Source organism: Manis pentadactyla, chromosome 2, assembly GCF_030020395.1.
Source record: "Manis pentadactyla isolate mManPen7 chromosome 2, mManPen7.hap1, whole genome shotgun sequence".
Classification (NCBI taxonomy): Eukaryota; Metazoa; Chordata; class Mammalia; order Pholidota; family Manidae; genus Manis; species Manis pentadactyla.
In genome coordinates, this window is record NC_080020.1 from 199,467,919 (window position 1) to 199,478,209 (window position 10,291).

Genomic DNA, 10,291 nt, shown 5'->3' on the forward strand with positions numbered 1-10,291 from the left:
TTGCGAATTAGCATTCAGCCAGGCCCTGTGCCCCTGGGAAGCTGAAGCCGCTGAGAGCAAAGAAAGGCGGTTTGCAGGATTCTTCGGCTGCAAGAAGGCAGAGCCGCCTCTGCACCGATCACTGTGCGCTCCGAGCTTCCTCCTCTATTAAACAGCACCCGCAACAAGCAGCAACTACAACCAAAAATTGTTTGCACACCGAAAGCCAAATTAAACATAATTGCTTTTATTTGTCTATTGCTTTTACATCATTAAAATATTTTTAGTTGCATTGTACAAAATAGCATCCACTCTGATTATTACCTGCCGTATCTGTTGATCTGCTCCTTGTGTATTCAGCACAGTAATATTAACAATTAAGAAAAAAAGCACATCTTATATATTGTATCTGTCAAGATATGTTACAATTTCCATTAACAAAAACAATGTTATTCTTGTTGAAGAAGCTATGAAGCATATCTTTCATGAGAATTTTGTTAGTAACCACAGTTGTCAAAAAGAATTAGATATGCATAGATTGTAGATGCAAAGGAAATATTAGATGCACAGAATAAAATATATAGTGGGCCCGAGGCATAACTATTTTTCTTTTTAAAATAAATTTTTACAGAGGTGAAAAAAAAAAACTCTGAGCTATTAAGCTTACTTAAAAGATGGCTTTGTTGGTTTAATGATACTGTAGTTATTTTATAAATATGTTTCAGAGGAAGCTTGCCATATTGCATGTCAATGAGGACTGTAAAGAAAAGCTCACAAAAGCTAATGCATACCAAATACCAAATTTTAGTCATTAGCATTCCTATTTATTACAAACTAAAGGAACCTATTAACAGACAAGAATTTCTATTTAGCTAGCATTACAATGTTTGGCCATTAAAATAAAAAGGGCAAAGTATGTACGTATATTTCCCCCCTTGGAACTATATGCTCTTTTTGCCTAGATCCTCATGGAGAGATTGGGAGATGTTTCTTATTGGGGAAACATGATTCTACAGTGGGAATGGGCCAAAGGGTCCAGAACCACTATTTTTAGTTATCGAGCTTAATGCTATTCATTGGAAGCAAGAACAGAGCTGGGCTGGGGCTATGCAGCATGCTGAGGGCTGTGTAGTAACCACAGTCTGTGAGGGACCCTTTGTCTTTAATTTGTGTCAGGAGCATATGCAAATTATTAATTGTTTTCCTCTGGGGGAAGGAGTGAATAGCAACCATAATACTGCTTTTGTTTGGATATCAGAATTTCCTTAAATGCTCCCTAGACAGGGTATTTCTCCCAATGCGGATTCCCCAAGTTGGAAATCCGACCATGGCAGTGAATAGAAACGTATTAATTTTAGGAGCATGCACATATAGATTTGTGCCATTTCAAAAACCTTTTCCTTTGAACGAAAACAGCAATTCTGCTCTCACACAGAAGTAAATGAATATATTGATATGTTCTTCTGAATGCCGATTTGAAAGGGAAAAAACTTTTCAGCTAGTCTTACATTTAGAAACTTAAAGATATTTCTCTTCTTAAAATCAAGGCAGATTTTGTTCCCTTCTAAATTGGGTAGGGAAACATTCAAATTGTAACAAGTAAAAACAGGGACTGAAATGAAACATTTGGAATAATAAGGAAGGGTTATTTTGACTTATGTTAGGTCATTTTTTTTTTACAGATTCTAACAAGAAAAAAAATGTTACATGAGCTTTTTAAACTCTGCGCATTTACCAAGTCCCTCGAAGCAGAGGCTCTTCTGTGCCCACACATCTTCTGTGATGTTCACTCTCAGATACGATATATTCTGTCTGCTTTAGGGGACATTTTGCATTAAAAAGATTGAAAATTTCTAAGAAGGGTGCTTCCCTGAAAGGCCTGTATGGAAACAACAGGTATCAGAAGGAAGGAAGGGAATTCCTGGATTCCTGATTGAAGAAAGAAAATCTCTCCACCAAAGGCCATTAGCATTTGCAAACCCCAAGCACAATCTCAGATTTCAATAGTAAAATTCTCTGTGTTGTGTTGGTGAGGAGAGGGGTAGGTATTCACTCCCCTGTAATTACTTGGGCAGAGATAAAGGAAGGAAAATGTAATGATTCCTACACTGCAAACTTTTCTTATGAAGAAATAACAGGTCACTGTTTTCAGAAATTCTGATGCCTCAGTGGTGGCAGTTCTAGGGTGGAAAAGTGAACTCTTTCCATTTCTATCCCATTATAACTGGAGGAGGAGTCATGCCCCAAGTCTCTAAAGGATATTTGATACAAAAGTGGGGAAAATTGCTCTAAAACCGAAGTGTATTCAAAAGGATGACTCTTGCCTGCAAAGGCTGGATCTACACAATTATTTGGATAATTCAGCTCTTCTTACTCCAAATTAATCAGTCTGATTTTGCTTCACTGCTGATCATGCCCATATTGTCTAGATGGGTCACCTACTTTCCTCTTCTTCATCTACGTCTTTCTCCTTCACTGAATACTGAGTACTACCAATAGCCAAGGAGAAGGCTGTTTCCCATATATTCAAATCAAAGTGGTTTACATTTCAATGTGTCTGAAAGATAACACTGCTTTCAGTGGCCTTAAATCCCATTTTGAAGAGCATATCAAGGGAGACCATGTTGGTGATGCAGAGATAACTAAGCTGGGCAACCTCTCTCAGGGAGCTGATACTTGTTGGGGTAGAGGAATGTACAAGGTCAGAACAGCACAGCACAATACCATTCAGTGGGTGTCCTGGCTGGGAATACACAGGAGGAAAGCATGGGAGAAATCTCAGAAGGCTTCCTGGAAGAGGCACGGTTTGAGCTGCACATTGAAGGTTGAATATGATTCGAGATGGTGAGGAGAATGACATAAGCAAAATTGGCATCCAGTTAAGATACAGTGACAGGCCTGACATAAGGTAGGCATTTAAAAGTGCATATTTAAGTAAATGAATTAAATTATTTAGAAGCTTGATAATAAATTTCTCTAAACATTTCTCCTCAAGATGGCCTGTCTGCTACGTTAACCTGAAACTCTCTTATTTTCTCCCCCTTTAGTATTGTATCTTTCCCTCTTTCAAGCTAAGGAAGCTTGGTTTGAAGTTATAGTGATGTCTAGGGCTGACAAAATGATGCCTATTGGCACCAGGAAATGAGTGAAGGTTCTTACTCAGAGGAGACTCCTCCTCCATGGGCAAATGTTCCCTGTATTGACATCCTGTTTACATTCTTGCAAGAATAAAAGGGGTTACTGCAATTCTAAGGAGTTTTGTATTTTTAACAAACCTTCTTGCTATACCAATCTACCAATTTAACATTTTGTTTGAAACATCCTGGAATGGAGAAAGGGTGCTTGGTAGGTATTTATACACAGAGCAGAGAAATTGAAAACAGCCTCTGGATTAGAGACAAAGAAACCTGGTAGTGTCACTAATTAGTGGGTAGACAGAGGTTCACCCAATCTGACTTCACTTTTTCTCATCTGAGAGACACAGATGATATCAGCTACCCTTGTCTATATGACAAGATTTTTGTTTGGTTTTTTAAAGACAAAACAATAGGAAGGTAGGTTTTTACATAGCTCTGGCCTCTAGCACTTGCAGTTTTCAAATGACATGAATTAATACTGACCAGTTTTTTTCTCTCCTGTATTGATGTCCAGATGCATATTAGTTTAAGCTTTAAGATATAAATTTAAAAAATTACAATAACCAGAATAAACAACACTGGCAAGTTGGGAAATTTACATCCCTATTATCTTGTGTTCAGAATGCATTTTTATGTTTCAGTAGGTCTTTGGGAAATCTATGTTAGGACACAGCAGAGATTTGCTCTTCAGAAAGTGCCTCAGCTGAGCAAAGCAATGCCAGGCTGGGTTAGGGGTCCTGCCCCGAGCAGGACATCTCACATCTCCATTCTCCCTGCAGGATCTCCTCTGCTTTGCCCTCACCCCTGACTCTCTCCACAAATCTGGCTTTCTTCTGTTTCTCCCCTCCTCTCCCCTCCTCTCCCCTCCTCTCCCCTCCTTTCCTCTCCTCTCCTCTCTTCTCCTCTCTCTTCCCTTTCCTTTCCTTTTCTTTCTTTCTAAACAAGTCTCTTTTTCTTCCTAAACTAAGCACAAAAGTCAACAAATTGAAAGCAATTCAGTTTCAATAATAAACAGAAGTCTTTTGAGCTTCCAAGATCCAAATAAAGGTCCTTCCGTGGGAAGCACCTAATTCAAAAGGAGGAAACCCCGAGGATTATGACGGATTCTGCAATGAGCGTGGCTGAGGAGGAGCCAGTCTCCCGTCGCTGCTCCATGTACCATCCCTCTGAGTTCATCAGAGGGAAGCTCGTTTTCCTAAGGGCCCATCTTTCCCTGGCTGTAAAATGTATTCAGCTCCACTGTATGCAGGCTAACATATGGCAGAACAGTGTGAAGAGGGAAGTCTGTTCATTGACACATTCAGGGACAGACTCTGGGATGTATGTTCAATAAAGGGCTTCTTGTATGGGAGCCCTATACCACAGCAACTCTCCAGTGAAAGCTGAACTGGCCTCAATTTGTGTGGACAGTATGCTTGTGCATGTGTGTGGTGTACTTATAAGGCCAGACAAGCTCTAGCCACTCCAAGTCTCTTGGTATAAAAGAGGAGAAAGGTATTGGATGACCTTGTGTGCATGTGTTGAGGCGAGGCGGAGGAGGCCCCAGAGAGTAGAAAATGAAGAGGAGTTGGAATTTTATTTTAATTAGTCTCACATTTCCCTGGAGAGATTTTCTGAGAATATGATCTTTTCCATTTACTTCTCTGCAGTAAAGTATGGAGACTCACCAAGCTGAAGAGGAAGAGAGGAGCATCTCAACCCCAGCTGAATTATGAAGAAAACTTGGCGCTAGCTCCCAGAAATCCTAAATCACATGTAGGCAAAGTCTGGGCCTGGTCACCAAGAATAAAACAGAAGCTGAATCCATTATTCCAATTTTCAAATTAACCAGAGGACATATCCTAAAAGCCTGAAAGCCTGGATCAAGGGTGGTATGTGGCTTTTCCCTTGACATGGATGTAAGGACTGCCTCCTCAAGTCCTGGTACCTAGGTCACATCTTCTGCCACTCCTGGGCCACACCACAGGGGAGGGTAGTCCAGGGGCAAGGGAGGGGTCCTCAGAATCAGTGAAAGCAGCGAGAACGGGCAGGAAGAACCCAGAAACCATGCCTTGGAGGCAGCAAGCCTCTCCACACACAAAAGGAAGGCACCCACCTGGGACAGAGGGGTTATTAAGTCTTTCCCTGAGCCACAGCACTGATGTCCTCAGAAGGTCCCCAACCCTCTGTAGCAATCCATAGTATGCGTTCGTATGGGTGAAAAAGCTTCTTCTATCAAGTTTAACAACTTTCTGGTGTAACTTCTGAGAGGGCTGATTGCTTATTCATGCGGAAGCAAGACTCCCAGTTCATTTTGCCTGTTTTTGCTACTCTTTGTTGGGTTTGGGAGGCTGTTATGGTGGCTGCAAATGGCTTCTCAAGTGACATTTGCTGACATTCAGTGAAGTAAATTTATCAGTATTCACCAGCTCACCTCTACACATGCAATCCATTTTGTTTTGTTCTTCATAGCAACCTCCTTTCCAACACCCGTGCCCTGAGAATGATAAATGGCAAGGTGGCATATTTCTCAAGCTGCACTCAAATGTCACTGTGAAAAATCTTTAATGGACTAAGTGTAGCTCTTCACGTTACAACTTGTCAGGTACTGAGAAATTCTAGAGTTTCTCCTTAATCCACAAGTCTTTGGAACCACACATCTGCAAGCAGAGACTAATTATAAGCTACACCAGTCAGACCTGGGCAAGCAGAAACCAAGGAGAAAACATCTGATATCAGCTAATTCTTTTTCATTATTATTCTCATTCCATTTTTGCTACTTCCTTTCCTACTCAGAGAATACGCCAGGTATGAGTAATCTGTTACTCTAATTAAGTAGGTGAGAGCTCCCCTTAGACCACTCCCCTGATGCAAATTTATTAAGTTGTACACTCAGTGTTCTCCATAATAGCTTTACTCTTTTCCTCCAAGACTCCAAATCACTAGCACTTCCCCCTAGAGAAAAACCTGACTCTGAATCACAAATCCTGGCTGCTAAATGTTGGCTGTAATGGAGTAGTTCAGAGGCATCTGAGACGTGCCGTCGGAAGAGTCCTGTCCCCCACCTCCCCGCCATCCCTTTTCAGAGTGCATGGTCATCCTTCCAGACGGCTGAGAGTTTCACATCACCGCCCAAAAGATTTGCCATTCCCCCTCTGTCTGCACGCCTTTCTGCCACCATAATGGTCCCCTCAGGGAAGCAGCCTACGTACTCACTCACCCCTGAACATGGCTTGCTTACTCGGGTTCTACCCTTCCAAGTGCTTTCTGTTTCCTGGAGTGTGCGCCAAAGGGAGGGTTAGCCCTTGCCCACTGTAGTTAGGGGAGAATTTGCTGATTTGTGTAAATGTGTTCCAAAGAGAGCAATATCATCAATTAACATTGATTTTACAATCAATGCTTGAAGGTCAAAGGAGTTGGAAAGGAGGTAACCTGAAGTCAAGGAAAAAGAACTGATATCACCCAAAACTGTGCCAGCCAAGTTCATCTTTGGCCAGATGCTAAAAATTGGAATATTTTGGTTTTACTCCTGGCCCTGTAGGTCCCACCTAAGCTATGATCTTGATATCTGCTTCTACACCCCATGGTTTGGACACCTCCTGGGCTCTCCTGGTGCTGTCCTAACAGTACCACTGATTTTCTTCTCCCTTAGACTTGACCTCCTGTCTCTTGGGTTGAGTAATTGTCCCCTCTGGCTCCTCAATCTCAGGGACCCCTCCAATAAGTACAGGTCCTCAACCATAGAGGCTCGACAGTCTAATGGTCTAACAATCTAAAATCTCTTGTTGCCTCCATTTCTATTGTGTTTATTATATCTCATTTTTAGTTCATTTCAAAATCTACTTATGCCACAACTGGGCTAAGACTGACTCTTCTCACACTTTAGGATGGGGAAGAAAATCAGTTACTCCCAGCAATCAGGCATGATAGGGCAGAAAGAGGGCAGACACCTGCTAAATGCTTGCACAGTGAGGCCAGAGGGCAGAAGATCCCAGGTAACTACGGCATGGATGGCACAGGTGCCAGACTGAGTCAAGCCCGGGTATGCTCACACAGATCACTCTTAGCAGGCCTTGCCATATCACAAAAGAAAAGAAAATGTGTCAATTGTCCATGTAACTTGAATAGGACAGACCACCAAACCAGATAGCCAAGGGGGCAAAATGTATCCTAATGTTGGAACTCACTAAAAAACCAAGTATAGGGGTTGGGGTGATTTTTTAAGACAATGGCTATATCTTATTTTCATGGCTGTTTTGTGCATTCCTTTAAGCTGTTTTGGGGTATAGAGGGCAAAAGATAGGAGAGAACCTCATTCTCTTTTCATTATTGGCTATTGACTTTTCAATTGTTTCATTGTTTCTAAAAATAAGAAATGCTTGAGTAATCTTTACAAAATCAGTGGAGATTTCATTGTCTCTCATTTGATGATCAAAACAACACGTGTCTGGGTTGTTGGACTTCAGATGACATCTGCGACTACCGGGTGCCTGGGATAAGGTATAGTGTGTGTGAATGTGTGTGCAGGTTGGGGGGTTGGGCTCTGAGGGTGGGAAGTAGAGATGAGGTAGAACCTTTTAGAGGTCAAGAAACTGTAAGGAAGCCTGGCATCCAGTTTTCACACCTGACAAATAAAATAGCCTTCATTTTCATCCATAATTACAGTCTGATGTAATAATTAATATGAAGTTGCTCTTTTAGACATTCTTATAAATTCTAGATACTCCTTCTTTTATGTAACCATTTCAGAGCACAGATTAGGAAGGGCTCCACTGATGTCCCTTTGGTTGGGGACATTCCCTGTGGGTGAAAGCATGTGCACTGTGAGTGGGTCCTGGTTTCATGCCTCTTTTCACCCTCAAGTGGTATCTGGTGGGCCAGGCTGGAGTCAGCATTCTCCATCCAGGACCTCTCTACCTGCCCTCTGCAGGGAGGGGCTTTAAAATACCTCCTTTGGACATCTGCACACCCAGGCCTTCCTTTGTGCTGTTCTTTCACCGGAAATTTTCTATACCTTTCCCTCTGACCCCTCCATTCTGAGCCCTTGTCAAACTCCCCTGCATCATTTCCTCCAGGAATCTCTTCCTTATCTCCACATCCTGCAATATCTCCCTCTATCCAGTACTTAGTGTTCTGCAACCTCTTTGCCATCAAGTGGTAAGCTCCTTGTGGCCAGGGGCCACATCTTCGCTGTGATTCTATATCAGGCTCGCTAGTATTCACCAAGCACATTTGCCACACTTCCTGAGTGGAAGGACAGGCAAGGGTGCAAAGTGATTACTCAGAAATGACAGGGACAAAGTGGACAGGCAGAGCCCAGGCTTGTTCAGTACTGGGTTCAGTACTGAGTTTAGCCTGGATCTATATGTCCTAATTCCAGGCCCTTTGTGGCCAGGTCTTTTTCTCCTGAGCTCTCCAGGAAATTTTTCTTCCATTTCCCCCATACCACCCTTTTCTATTACTGCCCAGGGAACAGGTGCTCCCAGTGAGCAACTAGGTCCCAAGTCTGGTTCAAGTCAAATGGCCTCTCACACATTCTGCAGCTGTACCCCTTTCCGGGGGCTCCATCTTCCAGGCTCTTCTTCACTCTTACTAGCCCCTCTGCTTCATATTTTACCTTCTCTTTTCTGCCCCCTGCCTACTTGCATAACTCTCTGTCTCATATCTGAAGCCCCAAAAATAATTTTATTGATGGAGTAGAGTGTTTCTTACTCCATAAGAAGCTACATATTGTTTCTGATCAGGCAAACTATAGTGCACAGGACAAATCTGTGTACCACCTGTTTTTGTAAATTAAGCCTTATTGGGACACTGCCACACCCATTCATTTACATATTGTCTATGGCTTCTTTCCTGCTGCAATAGTAAAGCTAAGTGGTCATAATGGTGACCCTATGTCCCATAAAGCCTAAAATATTTACTATCTGTCCCTTAACAGAAAGAGTGTGCAATCCCTGTCCTAGATTATAGTGGAGGAGAATGATCCAGTAAAGGTGAGGAACTCAATACTAGAGCTAGTGGGTGGACGGATCATAGGAGAAAAATCCTGGAGGAGGAAATAGGCAATGCATTACAGAACCCAAGTGGAGGACTGGGTTTTGATAAGAGTAAAGACACTTCATCCACTGAAACAGACAGGAAGGCAGAGTATGAGTACAGAGAAAGGCAGGTGGGACAATGAGGGCATGCCCACTGACTGCTTCTATTAGCTCTGTGTTAATGAAGTGTGAAGGAAGATCATGAGCCAGAAATCTGGGGGGATGATGGAGGTTCAAAGACAAAGGAGAAATTGTGGAGTGTGGAGAAATGAGCATAAGTGGACATTTTATTAGAATACCTGGGCAATGTTGTAGCCGCCAATTTAAACTAAGGCAGGGAGCACAGTGGTGTGATATACTCCATCAACGTTCCTCAGCTCCACTGTAAGCACAGTTGGTGGGTTGGTGGGTTTAATCAGGGCTGGCATTTTGCCAGGCAAGTATGAAGGATGTAGGGAGGGTCAATGGACTTCGGTGCAGTGGGAGTGACTAATGATACTGGTGTGTCATGAAATCAAACTTAGTGAGAAGGGTGATAAGGAATGAGGAAGATGAAGGACAGTGGAAAGGTGATAGGTTCAGTCAATGGATTGGCGGTCTTGATGAGCAAAAGCATTTTTGGAGAATAAGAGAAACGGAACGATAAGAGGTCAGAGGGTGGAGCTTGATGTCCAGATTCCAGAGGTGGAGCAGTTCCTGGTGATGGAAGGATCTAGAATAAGGCCATGGGAGTGGGAGGCTAAGATAAGTGGGAGTCAGGGGTTTTCAAAGGAGAGAGGAGAGTGCCCTAGAAGTAGTGATGGGAGCAGACAGATTCCATCTCACCTCTGGCTCAGTGGGTTCTGGCATGTGGGAGAGAAAAGAGGCTCCACGTGAGAGAGCTGCAAGGGAGCTCCTCAGGGAGAATGAGCTCAGTTAACCGGGGAAAAGCATCGGGGAACTTACTGAAGAGACAGGGGCTGTGCTGATTCCCAAAGCGCCTAACTAGAAGGGCTTGGGAGGGTGTGGAGGGGCGGGATGAGCCTGAGTCAGACTGGGGTGCACAGAGCTGTACCGGGGTAAGGTCTGGGAGGCTCGAACTTCTGGGCAGGACCAAGCTGGCAAGGATTTGTAGACACAGTGGGATTTGGCTCTGAAAGTCTCTGTGGAGAGTGGGCT